Source organism: Chlorocebus sabaeus, chromosome 10 (genome assembly GCF_047675955.1).
Source record: "Chlorocebus sabaeus isolate Y175 chromosome 10, mChlSab1.0.hap1, whole genome shotgun sequence".
Lineage (NCBI taxonomy): Eukaryota > Metazoa > Chordata > Mammalia > Primates > Cercopithecidae > Chlorocebus > Chlorocebus sabaeus.
This window is the reverse complement of record NC_132913.1, coordinates 55,646,619-55,672,526: the sequence shown is the minus strand read 5'-3', so window position 1 is coordinate 55,672,526 and position 25,908 is coordinate 55,646,619. Positions and strand designations below refer to the sequence as shown.

General features: G+C 38.3%; 1 long non-coding RNA gene across 6 annotated transcripts in view; it reads left to right on the top strand.

Annotated features, from left to right (window-relative positions):
- LOC119625348 (uncharacterized) overlaps window positions 1-25,908 on the top strand; it is a 132,891-nt gene that overhangs the window by 93,936 nt on the left and 13,047 nt on the right. For all 6 annotated transcript variants that reach the window (XR_012094213.1, XR_012094214.1, XR_012094212.1 and 3 more), the window contains one exon: window positions 21,270-21,356. This is a non-coding gene — a long non-coding RNA (uncharacterized lncRNA). The remainder of the gene's footprint in view (window positions 1-21,269; window positions 21,357-25,908) is intronic.

The window sequence follows — 25,908 nt, the reverse complement described above, 5'->3', positions numbered from 1 at the left end:
GGCACCCCAAGCTCAAAAATGCTGTGGTTCTTGCAGACTCATTAAGGTACTACCTTGATCATCTTGGACAAAAAACAGAAAAATGCTCTGAATTACCAGGCAGAGACTTTTGTTCTCTTCCGTTACTTTCTCCCAAACAAACAGTCTCTCTTTCTCTGTTCTGGAGCTGGGGTGGGGTGACACAAGCACACTTGTGGTCACTACCACTGGGACTGTGCTGGGTTAGACCCGAAGCCAGCACAGTACTAGGTCTTACCCAAGGTGCACTGTAACCACTACCTGGCTACTGCCCATTTTCTCTCAAGGCCCTAGGGCTCTACAATTAGCAAGTAACAAGTAACAAGCCAACCAGCTCTCTCTCTTCAGAGTGGCAAATTCCCTTAGGCCCCGGGTAGGTCCAGACGTGCTGTCAGAGAGCCAGGGACTGGAGTCAAAAGACTTAGAAGTCTACCTGGTGTTCTATTGTACTATGGCTAAGCTGGCACTCAAACCATGAGATGCAGTCCTTTTTGTTCTTCCTTCTGCTTTTCACAGGCAGAGGTGCCTCACCCCATGGCCATCACCACCACAGGCCCACGAGAGTACTGCCAGGCTACTGCAGATGGTCCTTTAAGGCCCAAGGGCTCTTCAGTCAATTTATGTTGAATGCTGCCTGGGACTCACCCTTTGGGGCAGTGGGCTCCCCTCTGTACCAGAGCAGATCCAGAAATGCTGTCCAAGAGCCAAGGCCTGGAACTGGGGAACCCCAAGGAACTGTTTGGTGCTCTGTCCCACTGTGACTCACCTGGTACCTGATTTTTGGTTCTTATGAAGGTAGTTTTTTGTGTAGATCATTGTTAAGTTGGTGTCCTTGCAGCGGGGGCATGATCGGTGAAGCCATCTATTCTGCCATCTTGCTCTACCCCTCTCTCAGGAGATAACTTTTGTTTCTCATAAGCTGTGTGTTTCCTAATGCTGCTGTAAAATTTGCCACAAATTTAGTGCCTTAAAACAATACAAACATATTCTCTTATGATTCTGGAGTTCAGAAGTCCAAAACGAGTCTTACTGGGTTAAAATCAAGGTCAGGGTTGTGTTTCTCCTAGAAGCTGCAGGGGAAACTCTGCTTCCTTGCCTTGTCCAGCCTCTAGAGGCCACCTGCAATCCTAGGATCATGACCCCTTACTCCCTCTTCAGAATGCGTGACTCTAACCTCTGCTTCTGTCATCACCTCCCTTTTTCTGACTGGGATCTTCTTGCCTCTCTATTTCAGTAACCCTTGAGATTGCACTGGGCTCACCTGGATGATGGAGGATAACCTCCCCATCTCATGACTCTTAATTAAATAATATCTCCAAAGTCCCTTTTTCCATGAAAGGTGACATAGTCACAGATTCTAGAGATTAGCACATAGCCATCTTTGGAAGGCCATTGTTCTGTCTGCCACACTATCTGAAAAACAACATTATTAAGAATATAGTTTTACTACTAGAACTCCTTGTTCTTTTTTTTTTTAATTTTTGAGATGGAGTCTTGCTCTGTTGCCCAGCCTGGAGTGCAGTGGTGTGGTCTTGGTTCACTACAACCTCTGCCTCCCAGGTTCAAGCGATTCTCCTGCCTCAGTCTCCCGAGTAGTTGGGACTACAGGTGCCTGCCACCACACCTGGTTAATTTTTTGTGTTTTTAGTAGAGACAGGGTTTCACCGTGTTGACCAGGCTGGTCTCAAACTCCTGACCTCGTGATCAGCCCACCTCAACCTCTCAAAGCGCTGGGATTACAGGCATGAGCCACCATGCCCGGCTGAAGTCCTTGTTCTTAATGGTTTAATAGCTTATTTATAGGCAAAATAATTCCCACAAAGGTTCAGAGTGCAATGTTTAAGCCAAGTACATTAGATGATTATTTTTTGTTGCCTTTTTTTTTTTTTTTAACAAAAACAATGTTTATTTCAAATCCTAGCTAATTTTTAGAATAAGGGGATTTATAGTCCTCTGTATCTCCTTTCTTTTCACCATCATGGCCTTTTTCTACAATAGTTACTTTTTTTTTTTTATTTGACAAAATGTTGTTTGATACAGTTATAGTTGACATTTAACCCATTCTCTCACTTGTTAAAAATAGACACTATGCTAAGTGTAGCTAAACATATGCCAACAAAGCCCATTAAAAATAACAAAGGTGATCACTTTTTAATGATAATTTACCAAAATATTTTAGTATGTGCATTAAATAAAAATAAGAAAAAGCTGAGAAACTATAGCAGATTGGAGGATTCAAAGGAGGCATGATGACTAAATGCAATGTGGTAACCTGGATGGGATCCTGGAACAGACATAGATGGAAAAAGTAGTAAAATCTGAATCAACTCTGTAGTCTAATTTTTAAAAAATTAATGTTTGCATTAAATATACATGGCTTTTGATGCCTTTAAACCTTGAAACCATTGATAAATAAAAGGATGATTTCTAGTTCAAGTGTCTTTTATTTGAAAACAGAAATTCATGATCAATGCATTTTTGTTCAACTACCTATAAATGTTAATTGTCAGGAAATTTTTCCTGCACTGTAAAAGGATCCTCAGGTTTTTTTTGTTGTATGAAATAATATTAAATCTACTTGCCCTGATTTGTAAAATACTTCACAGAAAAATACTGATGATAACCTCTAGAGTCAGAGATGCTACCTACAAGGCTGACTGTGATTAACAGGCCTGGGAAATCACCCAGCTAGAAAAAAAAAAAGACAACATAGCATTCATTTGTCAACCCACCTTAAAAGCAAATGACAGAAGCAATTTCTCTTACTCCTTTACTAGGCAAACATGAATTCATGCTCATTAGTGGGTTGAGTGTGCAATGCCTTGCAGGTGCTCTTTTGTAATATGGGAATATTAATTAAGTCTTTGCACAATATCCAGTCACTAATTACTATTTAGCTCCACTGGTTCATATCTTAGAGTCTGTGTGTTACTGTTTTCTGGGCTCAGCCAGCCTCCTTTGCTTGGCAGTATTTTGCATTTGCCTTCACCTTGTGTGTTTGTAACCTTTTATCTGGTGTGGATTATTTTTCAGCCTTCACAAAACCTTAGCTGCATAGTGGGTATTATTTTGAGTACATTGAAAACCTGTTAAAAATTCTCTCTCCACCTCCTCCCACCGCCTACCATTTTCACGTTGTTCCCAATGATATCTCGCCAACATTCTAGTTTCCTGGGAAACTTTATGAAGACCCTTTTCTGAACTATATAATCTTGGCAGAAATAATCATCATGTTAGCAGGTGGGTCTGCTTATCTTAGAAAGAAATGTAGGGAATGGTTTAATCCACAGGAAAGAATGTACTTGTACAAAAGATTTCCAATTAGAACATTTTCCTTCTAATGGTAGAGTAGTTAGAGGGGTCAGGTATGTATAGAAGTGTAATTTCTTGAAGATTATTGGTTCATAGTTTAGGCTATCCCTGTGTACTCTGAGCAACTGACCAACTGGAATGATTTCAGAGCTCTGAAAAGCTACTGGCCCCAAATATTTCTCTGACTCAGGTTTAAAAGAACTGCTTCTTACAGGCTTTCTGGTAAAGATGTTGTTTTTGGACCACTAGCACATTTAGTGGGACTAGTTAAACCTATTACTATTCATGGTTACCAGATAAAGAGTAGCTCGTAAGGGAATGAGAACTCATGACAGGTTATTTTTTGATGGAAAGGACCTATTGGGGGAAGTGATAGAGGAAAGTCCAGAAAATTCCCTGGGGTCAGCAGAGTGCAATCAGGTATTTGGTGGTTCGAAGTTCCTTTTAAAAAACGGGGATGCTGGAAAGTTTTAGAAAATGCTGCACAGTTTCCCATATAAATATATGTATGCATCATCTTACAAGGGCTCTTATTAAGTATTTATATGCTTATGGTCCTATTAAATCATTTGGTGTCAGTGACCTAAAGCAGTTTTTCACATTTTTATTTTAGTGGTCAAAATCTTTTAAGTTAAAAGTTGAAGAGATTCCCAGTGTGCAAAGCAGTTGAAAACAGCTCTTCCGATGGAAGAGGGTTGGAATATCAGATTATTACTCCTCCCCACAGCACTCGGCCTCTCCCTTGCATCCCAACAATCCCTGAGGCGGCTTCCTGATGAAGGGTTATTAAAGTAACAAACATCCTTTGAAATGATTCAGTGTATTCAATAGATTAATGATTGGAACTACCATTTTGGAAAGAAAAATCACTCTTCGTTAAAGTTGGCAAAGATGAGAAATTGCTGATAGACCCACAACATTAATTTATTCACTCATGTATTATTTCAAAAATATTGATAACTTGCTATACGCCAGACACTTGACAAGCCCTGGAGATACAATGTGACCAACTAGACATGGTCCCTGCCTCGTAGAATTTACATTCTAATTAGGAATCAGCTATGTGCAGCCACACACATTGTTTGAAAGGATCCTTTGCACAAGTTCTCCCTGTATCCAACCACACTTTACTCAAAGAAAATTTTTCCACAGATAATATTTTAGATGTGTCTTATGATAACTTGCTCATGCTGTACAAAGTTCAAACAACTACCTAAGTAGGGGAAAAGACAGCATTCGAGAACATCATTTGAAAGATTGCCAAAGCATGGCCCAATCTCAAAGGACATTATGATTCTATGGTCAAAATGTTCATGAGTAAAGGGAGTTTTCTATTCATCCTACTTAATATTTCTCAGTTCAGTTCATCTGTGAGGTTCTTTGGGACATTTAAAATTTATTCTCTGAATGAACTCAAGCCACCTCAACAGCTGTTTTCTTTTAAGCCTTTGTCTTCTCTGTCACCAACAATAATAGAAAAGTGGAGACCCAGATTTTCATACACTATGATCTCAGGATGCTGTACCAGGCAGGCACACTGGCTTTCATCATAGCTGCTGTGTGTGCTCCCAGGGTCTGCTCCAGGGAGACTCTCCTGCTCTAGGAAGGTCCAAGCACTGCATCTTTCTAGAGTTTTCAGAGTCAGTATTTTACGTCATGCCATTCCTCCTCTCCATGGACTCTCCAAACCCACACATTGCATCTTTTGTTTCAAAAATGTTCCTTAATTTTTCTTTTCTTTTTTGAGACAAGGCCTCACTCTGCCACCCAGGCTGGAGTGTGGTAGTGCAATCATGGCTCACTCCAGCCTTGACTTCCCAGGCTTAGGTGATCCTCCTAACTCAGCCTCCTGAGTAGTTGGAACTACAAGTATGTGCCACCATCCCTGGCTAATTTTTGTGTTCTGTGTAGAAACAGGCTTTTACCATGTTGCCCAGACTGGTCTTGTATTCCTGGGCTCAAGCAATCTGCCTGCGTTGGCTTCCCAAAGTCCTGAGATTACAGGTGTGAGACCCATGCCAGGCCCTGAATTTTATTTTGGTAATCCCCGAGATAGCTAGAACCACGGGAAAGTGCAGCACCACAGAGCCAGAAAATCAGTGTCACAGTAACAACTAATGTGTAAATAACACTAGTTTACAGTTAGTTATCCACGACTAACTTGATTTTCACAGTGACATGGTGAGGAATATATTCTCATGATTCCCATCTGACAGATGGAGAAACTGAGCTTCAAAGATGTGAAGGATCTTCAAAGTCAGATCTGACTGGGCCTAAACTCCAAAGCTGGTTTTCTGATATCAGAACCGAGTTGGATTGGTGTCCATGCCTGCATTTCTGGACATTTGGGATCATCCCAGGCCTCAGGCATCCATTTTTCCTACTTTGACACTCTTGAGAAATCTCATCTGAAAGAAACTTCAATCTTGGCTCTTAAAAGAGAGGGTAGGGTAATAAGAATAATTAGAAGAGTAATTAGAATTCTGTCATAAGAAAGAGTAAAGACAGTGTGGTCTGCTCACACCAATGGCTGGCTGACTTGAACTGTAGAGTGGCACTGCTGCTTTCTGCCCCCGTACAAGGACACGCTCTGCCTCCCCTGCCTCCTTCAGCACATGTCAGCTGCATGGATCTTCTTTTGTCCCTGCAGCACATGAAAGCTCTTTCCCACCTAGGGGGTCTTCACATGGCCGTGCCCTCTGGATCCTGGAACCTTCTCCTTGCCAGCTCATTCCCATTATTCCTGGTCCCATTCAGATGCCAGCTCCTCAGGATGCCTCTTCTGTCCACTCTGTAGAGCCCAGACCATTATACTCTGTCCTGTCCCCTTCATTTATTCTCCTCAAACTACTTACTGTCTTTAAAATTAGCTTATTCCTTTTTTTAGAATATACCATCTTAACCATTTTTAAGAGTACAGTTCAAGCCAGCGGTAGCTCACACCTGTAATCCCAGCACTTTGGGAGGTCGAAGCAGGTGGACTGCTTGAGCCCAAGAGTTCAAGACCAGCCTGAGTAACACGGCAAGAGGCCATCTATACAAAAAAAAAAAAACTTGTTTTTTATATTAGCCAAGCACAGTGGCATGCACCTGTGAGCCCAGCTGTTCAGGAGGCTGAGGTAGCTGAGGTAGGAGGATGGCTTGCGCGTAGGAGGTCGAGGCTGCAGTCAGTCATGATTGTGCCTCTGCATCCCAGTCTGAGCAACAGAGCGAGACCCTGTCTCTGAAAGAAAAAATGAGTGTACAGTTCAGTGGCAATAAGTACATTCACATCATTATGCATCCATCACCACCATCCCTCTCTAGAACTCTTCATCTTGCAAAATTGTGTGCCCGTTAAACAAAAACTCCCCATTTCCCAATCCTTCTAGCCCCTAGCAACCACTCCTATGCTTTTTGTTTTTATGGATTTGGCTGCTCTAGGTACCTTATATATGTGGAATCATGTGATATTTTTCTTTTTGTGACTGGCTTACTTCACTTAGCATGATGTCCTTGAGGTGCACCATGTTGCAGCATGTGCCAGAATTCCCTTCAAGACTGGATTGTGTTCCGTTGTATGTATGGACCACGTTTTGTTTGTCCATTCACCCGCCAATAAACATTTGGGCTGCTTTCACCTTTGGCTATTGTGAATAATGCTGCCATAAACATGGGTGTACAAATATCCCTTTGAGTCTCTACTTTCAATTCTTTTGAGTAATACTCAGATGTTGAATTGTTGGATCATATGGTAATTCTATTTTTAATGTTTTGAGGAAACTTCACACTACTGCAACATTTTACATTCCCATCAGTGCATTACGGTTTTGGTTTCTCCACATCCTTCCCAACATTTATTTTGTTCTGTATTTTTTTTTTATTAATAGCCATCCTGATGAGTGTGAGGTGGTGAAATTAGCTTCTCATCTATTTGTTTATCAACTATTTCTATTTACTAGAATAAAAACTAGCAGAGCATTATTTATTCAACAGTGTTTGGCGGCCGGGCGCGGTGGCTCAAGCCTGTAATCCCAGCACTTTGGGAGGCCGAGACGGGTGGATCACAAGGTCAGGAGATCGAGACCATCCTGGCTAACCCGGTGAAACCCCGTCTCTACTAAAAAATACAAAAAACTAGCCGGGCGAGGTTGCTGGCGCCTGTAGTCCCAGCTACTCGGGAGGCTGAGGCAGGAGAATGGCGTAAACCCGGGAGGCGGAGCTTGCAGTGAGCTGAGATCTGGCCACTGCACTCCAGCCTGGGCGACAGAGCGAGACTCCGTCTCAAAAAAAAAAAAAAAAAAAAACAAAAAAACAGTGTTTGGCATGTAGACAATCAATAAATATTTTTTGACAGAACATAGGATGATCAGCTGACCATAGGGCATATACTTTTTAATTTAATTTTTAAATGAAAATTTAAAATTTATATATGTGTGTGTGTATATATATGTGTGTGTGTGTATATACATCTATATATACACATACATGTAGTAAGATTTGCTTGACAGGTAAGTCTCTCTCCCCTTGCCCCCAGCTACCTAATTTATTTCTTCAGAAGCAACAACTTTTACTAATGTCTTGTGTCTCCTTCTACAAGTGTCCTATAATTATAGTCATGTATACTCTTTTTTTCATACAAATGGTAGCTTACTGATTTATGAGCGAAATGTGGATTAGGAGCCAGACTAATGGACTAATTCTAGGGACACAGGGCAGAATTCAGTCCTCAAAGTAAGGAGGGAAACCAGTAGGTCAGAGTCAGGAAGGTGAAATTGCACCAAGGCTCAGGATTAGAGGCCAGAACAGGCAGTTGTTCCCAGGCAGAAAGGAAGATTCTTGCATGTGTCACACACATCCCTGCCTGCAACTGGCAAAGTCTTCTCTCTGTCCCTCATGTGCCAATTTACTTCTAGATGTCTCCCCTACCCGCCAGAGAGCAAGCTCATATGGCAGGATGTGCTCTGAGCACATGGTGACTTTGGTGGAGGAGTCTGACATCATGGCACAATGTTGAAGTGGAATTATCCAGTGATGGGGATGGAAGTGGTGAGAGTGAGTCTTGACTAGAGTTAATGACTTGGGTGTCATCTATACAGAGAGAGGGGGGTGCTGAAGTTTATGGGCAACAATGAGCCTTCTAAAATTAAGTGTTATCTGGGCATGGTGACTCATGCCTCTAATCCCAGTGCTTTGGGAGGCCGAGGTGGGAGGATCACTTGAGGCCAGGAGTTTGAGACCATCACTGGGAACATAGTGAGATCCTGTCTTTACAAAAAAAAATCAAAAATCAAATAAATAAATAAAGTGTGTTAAGAGAGAAGAGCAACAAGCAAAGACTGCGCCCTGCCAATGCCCACTGAAATCAGGAAGTGAAAGAGAAATTGGTGAAGAAAGAGGAATAATCCTTATCACCCTTTTGGCATGGGCACAATGGTGATGTTTCTTCATTTAGGAATCCCTAAGTTCACTCTGAATCACATGAGATTTCCTTTTCAGTATTTCCGGTAGTTTATTCACTAATTTATTTGCACTGAAACCAAATGCTTTCCTGGAAAATTGGTCTGCAAAACTATGTCACTCTCCAGGACACCTGATCCCACCATTTGCTAATGAGGAGCAAGAAAGAAGTAGTGTGCCCCCTCCACAGACTGTATTCTTAACATGTTCATCTGCCCAAGTGCTTGCCATATTTCCATTATTTTTTTCAGTCTTTCTTTTATTCTTCAACCTATTTTAAAATATGACCTTTCTCTTAAGACTTAACTACTCCTTTGTAACCTATACCAAGAGTTGCCCTACCCTCTGCATTGCAATATCATTTTTATCTCTGTAGGTAGGGAAAATCAACTCTCTAGGATGTTCAATTAAGTTTTTCTTGGTTTGCCTATAAAAGCTATTTGAGGGTTTCTCTTAGGAACACTGTCCACAGTGGCTTGCTTATACCTTAGAATAAAACCTCTGAGCTTTCAAAACTTATCTTTCCCCTCTGCTCTCCTGTTTCTTTCAGCCCCAAATATGCAATACTGCCCTCTGAAAAGCAGGCAAGTCTCTCATGTGACACCTTCAAATAATGCAAGAAGTGATCTTTTGCCCTAAAAGAATAAAGGGAATTCTGATCCTTTTTGCTGTTTTACAATGAAATTTCACCCTTTGCTTTCTATTTATGGCTTACCAAGTCTCAATGCTATATTGCTCTTTGAGAGAGAGCAAGAAGATGATTCTATATTGCTCTTTGAGAGAGAGCAAGAAGGGCTTACCCTAGTAAGCCCATAGCACATATTCAGCCTGTAAACTCAAGTTCTAGGATCTAAAACCCATTAAACATAAGTCTGTGACATACAGAGAAAAGAACAATAGCAAAAAAGGAGCCCAATTATTCTCAAGAAAATACAGCTAGGGGAAGAGTTTTCAAAAATATTTAGGTTTTCATATGCATTTATACCAGCTTATTTTTATTCAACCTGTGTTTATTGACTATTTATCATGTGCTAGGTACTTCGTTAATGCTGGACATGTAGAAATAAATAAGCTTCATAGAATCCACCTGGATAAACAAGGAAAATGAGCTTGACCTTTCCATGGAGAAAAGTATGTATGATACTATTGGTGTTACGGAGTCCCCAAAGGATAGAACTGTCAAGTGGAATGGGCCATTAGAAGGCAAATCTAGGTCAGAAAGTCAATCTAATGGAAGACTTATGTCAAGAAGGTATAAAACCCTGTGTGAAATTCAGAAGGACATTGTGGCAAGGTTATATTTAGTAATGGAGGGTTGGCAATTCATACTTCTGCTAGAAGTGCCATTCTTCCCAGGGGAGTATCTAGTAAATCCTTGGCTTGGTTTATTGACAATTCATCCTCCATTAAAGTAAGGAAAACAATGAGAAAAACAGCTATGCCAAACATGGTTCTGATCAACCTAAAAGACTGGCTGGGGGTATGGAAGAGACAGCAGTCATGAGGAAAAATGACCCTGTCACATAGTGTTGAGGAAGGGGGAGGAATTTTGAGTGGGTAGATATTTCCCTGGACTTCCCTGAGGAAGTAGCTCAAAGGATGTTTAAAAGAAATGGAGGCATGATCCATTGTCTGAGACTAAGAAGGAATATGGCTAAAGAAAAATTGGAGGTTCTACAAAGCAAAATATTGACAAGATCATCATAAATGATCTCAAGTAGAAAGAAAATGGAAAGCCAATATAGAGACCGATGCAGGTACATAGGTACTCTGAGGAGTTCTGTTTTTGACAAGCTATCTGAAAAAAAATGCAAGGAGGGACACAAAACGAAGGACACCAAAAAGTGACACAATCTTGATAGGGAAGCAAGAATCAGCCTACGATCTGATGGGGCAAGATACCAATTCAATACTTTAACTCTGGTGTCTCCCCACCTCAACCCCCCAATCCCCATAATTGTTGTCTTGTACTCCTCCCTTAACAGCAAGCTAGACACAAGGCACCTGCCATCTCAACATTGAACACAGCATACAACCAGGAGAAAAATTAGTCCTAGCCTGGGGCCTACATTGTTTTAGAGCTTGGTCAAGATGAGAGATACCCTCAGACCCTATATACTGATTGCCATATTTCTGTGAGAAATTCCTGTGTGTGGTGAGGGGGAGAGTTGGAAATGGGTAGGGAGTGGTCTTCCAGATTGCATCTCCACTCCCAACTCCTCCCCCACCACACACAAACACACAAGAACTCCATGGCCATGGTGAAGTGACTGTGCAAGAAATCAAGGTGTTTGAACTCTTCTATTAAGAGGCAGAGGGCAGAAATGATGGGCTATAGAGATATCACAACTCATTTTAGATAGTTTCAATGGGAAGGTCCCTCACTGTGCTTTATTAAACCACAAATCAGCATAAATTCTAGACAAAGGAATGTCTCACAGAAATGTGGCAATCATTACACAATCTCTTCTATTTTTGCAAGAGATGGATGTTTATCTTCTGGAAAAGGGGTTTACAGATCTTACTATGACCTACTTTAGAACAATAGTTAACATCATAAATTGATGTTATTTGCTTTTCCCAAAAAATAAAACCCTAATCATATTAATTGCATAATAGTTTCTCTAGAGTATTGTTCAAAGAATGAAGTATAATTGGCGGAAGACATTGATCCTTCCTTCACACAGAAAACAGAGCTCATGTGCAATAATTACACATGGGCTGGATTTGCACCAGTTTCACTGTGCAATCACTTAATGGTTGGATGCCACTTAATGGTTGGATGCCAATGTGAAAAGAATCTTCTAGTGGTATCTCAAAGGAATTTATTCTTTTTTTTTTAAGTTTAACAATGACTGGGATAAAAACATGGAAATCATAAATAACTGTAATATACAAGCAAAATAAAGCTGGTGGGAATAGACAATATTGCAGACAGTAGAATCAAAATATTAAAATGTCTCAACTGATTGGTAAAGTGGGCTGAAATAAAAAACAACTGAGAAAAAAACAAATTCTCACATTGAGGCTAGAAAAAAAATACATTTTTTTCAAATCTAGATCATGTAAAAATGTCTTAAGAGCAGATCTCATGAAAAAATGCTAGGTGTTTACATTGGCTAGAATGTCAACATGGATGAGATTAAAAAGATCAATACATTTTATTTGCAGTGAGAGGGGATCAATGCACTTGAAAAGTACATTAATGGCATACCTGATATCCACATCCAGGGAAGTACTTGTCTCAACTGTGCTTTACCATGATCACAACTCATTGGGGTGTTGTATTGAATTCTTTGTACCTCATTTCAACATTGACAAGCATTTAGAGTTGGGCAAGTAGGATTGCTAGGAACTAATTTAGGCAATTTTTATATACCCACAGTCACTCTATAAGAAAGGAACAGCCCCTCTCCCATTCAATGTAGTCCTGGTGAGATTATCTGTCATTGTACTCACTCTAGCCAGAATGATTGCTCCAGGCACTGAATGTGACTTATGGATATTAAAGGCTCCAGAGTTTTTCATCATTGTTATCAGAGGCTATAAGATATAGGCTTGGGGCAGCCAGCCACAAACTTTCTGGCCATAAGGAGCCTGTTGCCAGCAGAGGAGAGTTAGGTCAACATGCCTGGAGAAGCCAAGATGGTGGTATGCTGGAGTCAGCTCATATTGGCTCATAAGCATCAACTGTTAAATTTTCAGGAGATTTTGTGAGCCAGTCATTAAAGACAGTCATGATTAAAAAGCAAATTATATAAACTTACAATTAAATAAATTATAGTAAAAGCAAAGATAGTACATATTCAAAACTCATTTCCTAACTATTTGACTGCATTTTATTATTATCTATGTTCCTGGGGTTAGTTATGCCTTTTGTTATAAAACAAAAAAAATAAGGTTTTTTTGGAACTTATATAGTATTTTGGTGGAAATGCTACATAATGGTGTTTTACTGCACATTTTTTTTCAATTCTGTGTTCAGTGACATTTACATTGGCAGCTTGAAATTACCCATAGTGGGAATATTTATACCATGAAAAATTTCAAACCCTACAAGGCTTAACTTATTATTTTGTTGGTTTTCTAAACCAAAGTTCAAAAGTTTTTTTTTTGTAAAAGACCAGACAATAAACATTTCAGGGTTTGCAGGTCATACAGTCTCTGTCAGAACTCCTCAACTGTGCCATTGCAGTGCAAAGGCAGCTATAGACAATATGTAAACAAAGTCAGTGTGGCTGTGTTCCAAAAAACTTCATTTACAACAAACAGACAGCAGGCCAGATTAGGACCACAGGGCATTTTGCCAATCCCCTATCTAAAGTTAACAGTGATGGAAAAATTGTTAGTAATGCAGATTAAACTTTAAAATGTGTCATCTCTAAAGACGCTACATAAACAGAACAAAAAAGAAATAAAATATTCTATTATCCAAAAACTATTATCTGGTTGAGCAAAGTTGTTAGTCTTTGCAAAAAACGTAAAGTTCCCATATATGTCTTTATTGTTTCACTTTCTTTTTTATCTGTGTGAGTCTCTGTGGGCCATAACAAAATACCATAGACCGGATGGCCTAAACCACAGAAATTTATTTCTCATGGTTCTGGAGCCTAGAAGTCCAAGATCACGGTGCAGAAAGGTAGGTTTCATTCTAAGGTCTTCTGTCTTGGATTGGAGGTGGTCTCCATCTCACTGTGTGCTTAGATGACTTCTTCGAGTCTGAGAATTCTCTCCCTCTTCCTCTTCTTTTAAGGCCACCAGTTCTATCAGATTAGGGCCCCATTTTCATGACTTCCTTTAACTTAATTACCTCCTTATAGGCCCTATCTACAAATACAGTCTCCTTAGGGGTTAGGGCTTCAACAAATAAATTCGAGGAGGACACAGTTTAGTACATAGCATTGTCTTTCTTGTAAATGAAAATATCCACTAGCATTCAAGTCAGAATTATACTGGTTCTTCAAAAACAACCATATTTGTTTACAGATACAAGAGTTTAACAAAAATAAACAAACGTATCCTATGAGAATAAGTTAGCTGTATCAAATTTACATAAAGAATATTAGGCCGGGCACGGTGACTCAAGCCTGTAATCCCAACACTTTGGGAGGCTGAGACGGGCGGATCACGAGGTCAGGAGATTGAGACCATCCTGGCTAACACGGTGAAACCCCGTCTCTACTAAAAATACCAAAAACTAGCCGGGCGAGGTGGTGGGCGCCTGTAGTCCTAGCTACTTGGGAGGCTGAGGCAGGAGAATGGCATAAACCCGGGAGGCGGAGCTTGCAGTGAGATGAGATTCGGCCACTGCGCTCCAGCCTGGGCGACAGAGCGAGACTCCGTCTCAAAAAAAAAAAAAAAAAAAAAAAAGAATATTAGATATTATTCTTTGTAAATTGTGCTATACATTCCTTATATTAGTAAAATTTATAATAACTTTGTGTATGTATGTACGCACATACATTTTTTCCCCAGAGACTTAGTTGTTAAACACTTACCAACCCAACAAAAGTAGAAAACAGTAAAGAGAAAGATGAGTAAAGAGCCCAGGGAACAGCATTTGAGCCCTTTTTGTAATTGGCAGCTCCACCCTTGTACTTTCCAGTTACATGAGCAAGTAAATTCCTTTCACTGTAGTTTCTTAAAACTAATTTTAATTGGATTTCTGCCATTTGCCCCCAAGAATCTTGACTAACACTATGTGTCATAGACAAGTTCAGGGAACCTATATATATATATATATATGTGTATATATTTTTTTTTACTTTCTCTCTCTCTCTCTTTTGAGTGCTGAGAGAGAGGTTTCTGTAAGCTGAAGATCCAGCCCACATTTTAAAAAAGTCAGGTAAGTGTTTAAGTATAAGGGATTAACAAACTCTATTCTAAAACTCTGGATCTTGCATTGCCAGCTCTACTGCTTCTCTGACTCTGCACTCACGTTTCACTTTCACAAAAGGGTTCAAGCTAGGTGTGGTGGCCCATGCCTGTAATCCCAGCACTGTGTGAGGCCAAGGCAGGATCTCTTGAGCTCAGGAGTTTGACACTGGCCTCGGCAACATAATGAGACTTCATTTCTACTAAAAAATTTTTTTTATTTTTTTTTGGTTAATGCCTCAATAAAGGGTCATTTTCTGAGCCTTGATTCTCATTTTTCACCCAGTTCTGCAAATGAGTATCTTCCCATTCTTGCACCTGATTGACTTGCCTGGTGTCAGTACCTTTAGGACCGGCCCTGCCTTTTCCTTACCAGATGCTCCCAGATGTGGCATTTGTACCTGAGGCTCAGCTGCTGGAAGACAGTATGCCCTGTACTGCCAGCTGCCATTAGCTTCCCAGCAGCCTGTTTCCAATTTCCCATAGCAGTGCTCCTGTGGGGATGTACTCTGCTGGTCCTCTCTGATGTAAATTGCTGTTCTCAACAACGCCCTCCAATCTGTAATGTGGCCCACTGGACACGGGATTCTGCCTGCCACAGGAGACCCCTTCCCAGAGTCTGCTGCTCAATGGAGCTGACCCTGCTGACTCTCCCCAGTAAGGCCCTTCCTTGCAGAGCCAACTCCTCCCAGGCCCCTGCTGCAGCCGGTCAAGCCAGGCCCTGACAAATCTCTTTTCAAAACTGCAACACCTGGTGTCATCTTGTGCTGAAAACAGAATCATATGCTGCAGTTTGGAACCCAGTTATGTGACTGTCTTTAACTTAGGACTTAGAGTTCTGCTTGAACACATTGAGAATAGTTCTGCCTGTGAAAAAGACATTTTTAATATTCTCTAAATTTGTTGTTAAAAGACAAATTGGGCTGGGCGTGGTGGCTCATGCCTGTAATCCCAAATATTCAGGAGGCTGAGGCGGGAAGACCTCTTGATCCCAGAAGTTCAAGGCTGCAGTAAGCCATGATTGCACTATGGCACTCTAGCCTGGGCAACAAAGCGAGACCCTGTCTCAAAAAAAAAAAAGAAGATGCTGGGAAAAATTTTTAATAAAAAATGATGCTGAAGGGGGAAGCAATCTTTTAACAGAAAAGACTCATTCAAGATCCACAAATATAATAATGTAATTATTACAATTGAGGGTTTCTTTCTCAAGCCATATAGGACTTCCATTGGGGATTTCCCCACAGTAATGCGGTTTCTTTTAGTTTTTCCCTGAAGCAGCTGTGCTAGACTTTTTTTGTATGACAGCTTACTTGATGAATGATATTTAAATCTGCAACACTCCCACAGGCATGTCCAGATTTTAATGAGTCAAAAACAATTTGTGTGTGCAGAAATAAAGTGCTACAATGATTTTTAATGGCCGGAGCTATTAAATGTAGATCAGTAATAGAAAGGCAAGACTATCAGCTATGTGTGATTTCTGATACATTAGCGATCATTCCACATTTTTTTCTCCCACTCAAGAAAGTGTTATGGGTTTTATTATTATTATTATTGTTATTATTATTTGACATAGGGTCAGTCTGTTGCCTAGGCTGGGGTTCAGTGGTGGGATCACAGTTCACTGCAGTCTTGACCTCCCCAACTCAAGCGATCTTCCCACCTCAATCCCACAAGCAGCTGGGACTACAGGCACATGCCACCATATCCAGCTTTTTTTTTTTTTTTTAATTTTTTTGTAGAGACGGGGCCTCCCCATGTTGCCCAGGCTGGTCTCAAACTCCTGGGCTCAAGCAATCTTCCCACCTCAGCTTCCCAAAGTGCTGGGATTACAAGAGTGAACCACCACACCCGGCCAAGCACTATGGATTTTAGATTATTGAGAGTTATGTTATTCTGCAGAGTAACCTTGAATCCATTTGCATCTATTTTTTTAAGTAAAATATTTGCAAGCTTAAGAACTCTGGCTCCTATCAGTTATACGTCACTGTGACACACCTCACAAGTGGCTGAGGGTCAGTCTTGGGACATGGGCCATCACATAACAATGGGAAAGAAGGGGGAAAGAAACAAAAGCCATTTTGTAGGAAATGGAACAAGGTGGGGAAGAAAATAGGGGGTAAAAAAGAAAAAGAATTTGGAAGGAGATGTGGAATGTTAGAATACCAGATCATTTGACTTCCCTCAATTTAGCAGCTATGGTTTAAAAACAAGGAAAGCAAATCAACTTTGTCCTTTATCCAGAGGAGTCACCAGTCTGGGTGTGGGGTGAGGAGATGGCCTCAGTTGGGGCCAGCATGTCCTAGAACTTCTTGTGAGTGTGAAAAGGAAAAAGGAGAGAAGACACACTTTTGTCAGCCAGTCTTAAGTAGCTAAAATGCTTTCCTCAACCTACTGAGAAAAAAGTTAGGATTCACCATTTTAGTATAAAATACCCTCACTCATTTTAAAATACATTTTCTAAAAATTTCCCCTTTCAAAGCAAGACATCTAATTTGAAAAACTCATATCACAACTTTTAACTGTAATATAAATTAAGTGATTTGGTAGGAATTTTAACATTAGAACACGGGTACATGTGACGATATTGGCAGGGAACAGCTGGCACACTCAAAGGGGTAATGAGTAGACGTTTAACAAAGGGACTATTCACAGAGGTGGGAACAGAGTCAAGAGGAAAACAAGGGGAGTGAAGCACCCTGGATTGGCAGCACTGGGCAGCCATCACCATCATGAGACCTCAAGGGAGCAGGGGAGGAGAATTGAGCAGATCTTGAGCACAGCTGCAGAGCTGTGGGAGGGAGGGGTTGCCTGACTGGAGCCACGGCTGAGAGCAGAGGAAGGCAGCCCTAGCCAAGAACGGACAGGCAAAGAGGGTGCAAGGGGTAGTGGAAGAGGGGCAAGATTCAGGACCTCATGGTGCTCACCACTGGCTAATCCCAATCAGAAGCCAGAGGGAAAGAGAACCAGAGTGATGGAGCCTCCATAGGCCCTGAAGAGATGGAGGGCCATTCAAATACAGAGAATGTATTTGAAGATGGAGAATAACCTGCTTAGGGAGTTTCTGCATTGCCTTCTCCCATTCTTATTCCTGCCTCTTCATCATGCTGAACAGTCATTGACAGTGTGAGTGGAAAGGAAGACTTGGCAACCTATGCTTTCTAGAATTTGCAACACTCACCATTTTGATTTGCGGCACACTGCTCTACTAAAGGGGAAAAATTTACACTCAAAATAAAGATATCAGTAGGTTCAAGAGGTAACCTAGGCAGTCTGGATCAAAATGTGGTGCCTTGTTTCTAAAGCATAAATGTGGTCTAGACATATGGTTTTGAACAGAATCGGTTTCCTACAGACAAAAGGCCATGAAGATCAACAAATTGTTCTTAACTACTTCCACTTAACTTAATTGCATGAGGCCGCATTATCTACACAGCTGAAGAGAAGAGATGTACTTACAACTTGGATGTGGCTTTCTTTGTTCATCAACTTTGAAAAGGCTTAGAATAAAGATTGTTTTTTCTTGCAGTGAATTTCAATATGTCAAAGAATAACTCAGCTTGAAATGAATAAGCCCCAGTAGGTTTTGCTTCAATATAAGAATTAAATGATTTTATTCTGATATATAGACAATCTATAAAGAGTCACAGTTTGATGCCTGGTGCAAAGTTTTACTTTTTAAATACTTGTCGTTCTATTTGTATCTTTCATGATGCTGAGAAAGCAAAGTAAAAGGAGGCTGTGCTGTTATCCTGACCTGACAAGTCTTAATTCAAATTTCATTAAAGTTTACTACACACTTAACACATTTTTATTATAAAGTTTATAGTATCTAGTAAAAAGTTGTAGGTGAAAAAACAAGTTCTAAGTTCAAATATGGTTAGGATGTACTTGATTAGACAAATATAAGTGAATTTGTTGCTATGGAATTTCTCATATCTGTCATATTTTAACATGATGTACTTATACAAGGGGGCTAATGGGTGTAGCCCTCCCAGGTTTCCTTGACCATCAAACACTTGTGTCACACATCATCTTGTAAGATTAATGTTTCATAGAATTAGTTTTTGAAGCACTCTTTAAACAGGAGGTCTCCAAGTTCCTATTTCTGTAGTAACAGTGTATAAATGCTGGCAATATTAGTGGTGAGACTAGGTTTTTAGGAATGTCTATGGGCTGATGGAAGCATCTCCTGGGTGTAGAATCAGAAGAATTAAGTTTATTCCAAACTTAGTTGCACTTGGTTGTACTACTTACTAGCAGAGACACACTGGGTAAATCAATATGACTTTTCTGAGACTCAAATTTCCTCATCTCTAAGATAAATAATCCTTACCTCAAAAGGTCTTTGATAAGGTTTTCAAGTAGCTTCAAGTTCCACAAAACATTAAATATATCCCTACCATAATGATGAAGACTTTCTACTCCCAGGTGTTTATTCAAAGAAAGACAGGCATAAGTCATATAAGAATGTTCATGGTAGCTTTATTTGTAATAGCCAAAGGTAGAAATTACTCAAATGTTCATCAACATGGAATGAATAAACAAATTGTGGTATATCCATACAATGGAATATTACTCAGCAATGAAAAGAACTGAACTAGTCATACACACAACAACTTGGATGAATCTCAAAAATGTATCACCAGTGAAATAGGCAAGACAAAAAGCATACATACTATACCATTTTATTTCTGTAAAGGTATAAAAAACTAAACTATAGTAACAGAGAAAGGATCTGTGGCTTCTATGGTTGCCTGGGGACTAAGGGAAAGGGGGCAACAGGAAATGGTGGGAGGGGAGAATCACAAATGGGGTTATGAGTAAACTTTTGGGAATGACAGATGTGTTCACCATCTTGATTGTTGTGACAATTTTGTGAGTGTATGCATAAGTCAAAATTTTTCAAATTTTACGTTTTTTTTTTCAAAGTGAGAAATAAAAAGCCTTTATTAAAAGTAGTGCTAGGAAACAGAGAAAATAAGAATAAAATTTACCCATTTGAAATATATGATTTTCAGACTCTAAATGAATACAGAGTTTGACAGTGTGATGTTTACAATAATGTCTTTTCTTTAGATTATCTGGATTATGAAAGCAAGCACTTTTTTCATTAAAACAATTATATACTAGGAAAAACTGTCATAATAGTATTAATGTGGGGAATTTTGATTATGAAATTCAGGGATAAATTACTGCCCATGGTCTGTGTCTTCAATATTGTAAGCAGCAGCCATCATGTAATTTCAGATTAATGCCAATTTTGTTCCCTGATGGATGGAGCTTAAACAGTATATGCTGCTTTAAATTTCTACCTCTAGCAGATCTTTATTGGAGGGAGTTTTCCTTTGTATTTTTTAATGTATGTTATTCTGTTTCCAGTAGCTTGGAAAGTAGAGATGACTAATGTTTTAGCCTTTTCTTGGAGAAAAGGAAGAACTCTTCTTGAATATTTTCACAGATGATTGTGATTGCTTTAAATGACCTCTGTGGCAATTTAAATTAGATGGATTTAATCTCAGTAATGTGCTGGTTGCATAAAAGTTATGTTTTAATAGGAAAACTTACTTGTAAATGTTTAGACCTTTGTTGTCACTTAGGCTAGGGAGTCACTACCCTATTTGGCATCTTACTAGTTGGGGGGACCTTTTCCGTGACTTAGACATGCTACTGATTGATACCACATTTTCAAGTTTAGAATATATTAACTGCAAAAGCTGTAAGAAAAAAAGTGATGCAAATTTGTATAGAACATTTAAAAAACAATATTCATGATACAAGGGATAAATTAACAAATGAAGTAACTGATTTCATAATTAACTAAAACATATGCTATAATTTAGAAATGTAACATTATTAAAGAAAACCTAATAGAAAAAAATTAATAAAGCCAACCCACCAGTGTCAACCTGTTTTTGCCTGTGACAAAAACAAAGATCATTTGTTTTGATACAAGTTGTAAAAAAGTGAATACTAGTCAGTGAATAAAAAGCAAATTTTACATTTTAAGTACTTGCAGTATATGAGAGTTTGGGTTTCTCCACATCCTCCTCAGTATTTGGTGTGGTCTTTCTAATTTTGTCAATTTAATAGATATGTGGTGATATCCGTGACAGTTTGAATTTGCATTTCCATAATAACTACAGATGTTGAGCATCTTTTCCTGTGCTTATTTGCTACCAATATATTTTCTTTGGTGAAGTGTCTATTTAATTTTTTTTCCTTTTTTTATTTGGTTGTTTTTTCTCTTATTGTCGAATTTTGAGAGTTTTTAGATATTTTTGATATGAGTTATTTATCAGATACATGATTTGCAAATATTTTCACCCAGTATGTGCTTTTGGTATTTTGTGCAAGAAATCTTTGCTTAACCCAAGGCTGCAAAAATTTTATCCTATGTTTTCTTCTAGAAGTATTATAGTTTTGGGATTTTACACTTAGGTCCACTGTTCACTTTAAGTTAATTTTTGTATATGGTACAACATGTGGATCAAAGTTCATTTATTTTGCACATGGATATTCCCTTTTTCCAGAACCATTTGTTGAAAGGCTACATTTTTGTCCAAGAACTGGGCTTTAAACTTTGTCAACAACCAAGTTTTCATTTATGTTTGGGTCTGTTTCAGGACTCTCTTCTGTTCCCTTGGTCTACTTGTCTAACTTGACTCCAGTACCACAGTGTCTTGCTGCAGCTTTATACACTTTGAAATCAGGTAATGTTTAGTGTTCTCAACTTTTTCCTTCTTTTCAAAATTGTTTTAACTAGTCTAGGTCCTTGGCATAGCCATATAAATGTCAGAATCAGCTTGTAAATTTGTACCCAAAAAGTGTGTGAAGATTTTGATTGAGATTGTGTTTAATCTATAGATCAATTTGGGGAGAACTTTAACTTAGCAATATCAAGTCTTCGATACCATGATATCTTTATTTATTTAGATCTGCTTTAATTTATTTTGGCAATGTTTTGTACCTTTCAGCATATAGGTCTTGCACATATCTTGTCAAATTTACATCTATGTATCATATTTTTATGCTACTGTAAGCAGCACTGTTTTATTTAAATTTCTGATAGTTGGTTGCAAGTACATAGAAACACAACTGATTCTTGCTTGCCGATCCTGTATCCAGCAACCTTGCTCATTTATTAGTTTTAGGAGCTTTTCAAGATTTGCTCAGATTTCCTATGTAAGCTATCACATTATCTGGGAATAAAGGGAGTTTTACTTCTTCCTTTCCAATCTGAACATCTTTTATTCTTTTATTTATTTATTTTTTCATTATTGCCCAAGCTAGAATCTCAAGCACACTGTTAAATAGAAGTGGTGAGAGCAGACATTCTTGTGTTGGTCCTGACCTTAGTGGGAGAGTATTCAGTATTTCATCACTAAGTATGATGTATGCTATAGTTTATTTCATAGATTCCCTTTATCAGGTTAAAGACATTCCCTTCTTATCCAAATTTGCTGAGAGATTTTTAATGCGAAACAGATGTCATGTTTTGTCAAATGTTTTTCTGTGCCTATTTGGTCTGTTTATATGGTGAATTACATTAAGTTGATTTTCAAATGTTAAATTCTTGGATTCCTCAGATAAATAGCATGTGGTCATGCTGTAGTCTCCTTTTTCTAAATTATTACATATGATTCCCAAAGTTTTATTTAGGATTTTTGCATCTATGTTCATGAGGGTTATGAGTCTGTAATTTTTTTGTCTTGTAATATCCTAGGTTCTAGAATCATCATATGTTATAGAATGAATTTCCTCCTCTTCCATTTTCTCAGAATGTTTGTGTAGAATGGGTAGTTTTTATGTCCTTAAATATTTAATAGAATATACCACTGAAGCCACGTGGGCCTGGAATTTTCTTCGTGGGAAAATTTTTAACTAAAACTTCAATTTCATTCATAGATTTAGGGCTATTCAGATTATCTGATCCATCCTGAGAGAGTTTTGGTAGTTTGTAATTTTAGGCAGTTTTTCCATTTCATTCAAGTTGGTGAAGATACTAGCATAAAGTTGTTAATAATACTCCCACATTGTCCTTTTAGTATCTGTAGAATCTGCAGTTATGTCACCTCTCTAACTCCTGACTTGATTTCTTCTTTCTTTTTTGTTTCTTATCAATCTGCTGAAGGTTTGGCAATTTTATTGATCTTCTTAAAGAATTAGCTTCTGTTTTCATTGATTTTTTTTTCTATTTTCTATTTCATTGACTTCATCTAAGATTTTATTATTTCCTTTCTTCTGTCCACTTTGGATTTTATCTTTTCTAGTTTTTGAAGTTAGAAGCTGAAGTCAATGATTCTAGACCTCTCTTCTTTGATAATATGGACTTTTTGCTTTTGTGGTATCTCATAAAGTTTGAAATATTTTTATTTTTATTTTTATTCATTCAAACTGTCTTTTTTTTTTTTTTTTTTTTTTTTTTTTTTTTTTTTTTTTTGAGACAGAGTCTTGCTCTGTCGCCCAGGCTGGAGTGCAGTGGCGCAGTCTCGACTCACTGCAACCTCCACCTCCCAGGTTCACGCCATTCTCTTGCCTCAGCCTCCCCAGTAGCTGGGACTACAGGAGCCCACCACCACACCCAGCTAATTTTGTTTAGTAGAGACAAGGTTTCATCGTGTTAGCTAGGATGGTCTTGATCTCCTGACCTCATGATCTGCCCCCCTCAGCCTCCCAAAGTACTGGGATCAAAATGCTTTCTAATTTCCTTTTTGATTTCTTCTTTGACCCATGGGTTACTTAAAAGTATGTTATTTAGTTTCCATATATTTGGGTGTTTTCCAGAGGTCTTTCTGTTTTTTGTTTCTCATTTAATTCCATTAACATCAGTTAATACATTTTGTATGATTTGAACCTTTTAAATGTATTGAGACTGGTTTCATGGCCCAGAATATGATCTGTCTCTGCAAATATTCTTTGGGCAATTGAAAAGAAGGTGTCGTTTGCTCTCATTAAGTGGAGTTTTCTATACGTGTCAATTAGGTCAAGTTGGTTGACTGTTGCTCTTCTATATTATTATTGATTTTCTCTCTACTTGCTCTATAAATTATCAGGAGAACAGTATCAAAATTTCTGGCTATATTGTGGATACATATACTTCTGTTTGCACTTCTCTCAGTTTTTGCTTCATATAATTTGGAACTCTGTTGTTAGGGGTATGAATGTTTAAGATTGTTAGGCCTCCTGATAAATTGTCTAATTTTTTATTAGGAAATTACCTTTCTTATGCCTGGTGATATTATTCCATTTTATCTCTTGTGTTGGCTTACTAGCTGTAACTCTATGTTTCATTATTTTAGTGGTTGCTTTAACATTCATCGTACACATCTTTAAATTACATAGTCTACCTTCAACTGGTATTATACTACCTCATGTATAGCATAAGAAACTTACAGTAGTATACTTCCACTTGTCTTCTCCTAGCTTTTGAGCTTTTTTTTTTGAGATGGAGTTTCACTTTTGTTGCCCAGGCTGGAGTGCAGTGGCGTGATCTCAACTTACTGCAACCTCCACCTCCCAGGTTCAAGCCATTCTCCTACCTCAGCCTCCCAAGTAGCTGGGATTATAGCCATGCGCCACCACGCCCTGCTAATTTTGTATTTTTAGTAGAGATGGGGTTTCTCCGTGTTCATCAGGCTCGTCTTGAACTCCTGACCTCAGGTGATCCCAAGCTCAGGTGAACTGCCTCAGCCTCCCAAAGTGCTGGGATTATAGGCATGAGCCACTGCGCCTGGCCAAGCCTTTGTTTTCATATAATTTACTTTGACATACTGTAAACTCTACCTTATATTGCTATAAGTTTTGTTTAACCAGTCAATTATTTTATAAATACATTTGAATAATGTGATAAAAGAAATTCATGTAGTTACCATTGACGGTGCTTTTCATTCCATTGTGAAGATCCACATTTTCATCTGGAATTACTCCTTCTGCCTAAAGGAGTTTAACATTTCTTACAGTGTGGGCCTGCTGGTAATGAATTGTTTTTAGTTTTTTTTGTCTAAGAAGTCTTCAGTTTTTATCTTCATTTTTAAAAAATATTTTAGCCAGGTATAGAATTCTAGGTTGACTTTTTTTCTTTCAATACTTTAAAGACATTACTCCATGGTCTTTCTGTTTGTCCTATGCCCAATGAGAAAATTACTGTTATCTTTATTCCTTAGTATATCACATGCCTAAAAGAAATCATGTATTCATACCAATATAATTTGAATTTCAGATTATTAAGTTTTACTTAACATTTTGGGGTTTATATTTTATGTATTTTTTTATACTGAAAAAAAATCTTGGCTCCTAATAGTAAATTATTTGCATACACACATATGTGTATGTATTAATAGTTCTAAAGTAACAATATAATTATTACTACTAGCAATAATACTACTTAATGCAGATTAAGAATTCTTTGCATTTTCCCCCTTCTAGAATATATGGTAGTAGAAAGTTACAGTCAAAATACTATGCTTTAAAGTCACTTGAAATAATTTGTCTTCATATTGTTATGAGTACTAAGTGATACACATTTGATGTTTGTTTATTTCAGTTTTTTTTTTTTTATTTTTAGTGATTTACTCTTTAAGAATTTTAAATTGTGTAAAATATTAACTTTTAAATGATGTGAAATATTAACACAGTTCCAAAGTAGCATTATGCTGGTAAATGTTTATAAATAAAAGACTGGATTTTGTCAATTTTTATGGTATACATATTACCACCATGACTGATTTTGAGTTATCAATGTTATAACAGTTAATGCAGAATTTGGAAGAATTTGGTAGTACACCATTATATAGGAGTTGTACCATGCATATATGACACATATAAAGCTCAGTAGCACAGATAATTGTAAAATGTATAAAAATAATTAAAACATGAGTTTTAAGTGTTTATCTTTTTAAATACAATTTATTTCATATTAAGTTACATAATTTAATCTTTGATAATAGCTGTTTCATAGCTGGCTCACAAAATTCCTGAAAATTTAACTGGCTCTTGCTAGCTGGTATAAACTGGCTTTAGCACACACCTCTGTTTCAAAGTAAAAACCACAAAACAAAGTAAATCCAGAAAAGGATTGCTTTCATGTGCTTTCTATCCCATTTCCTCCCTCCCTATATGAGAGGTAATTGTTTTCGTCAGATTTGATCTCATCCTTTCATGGTTTATTTTTGAAAATATAAGCAAATACAAGTATATAGTTCCTTAACCAAAAGATAGCACACAGTAAACACAGTTCTGCTTCCTTGTAGGTTAGAATCTTGA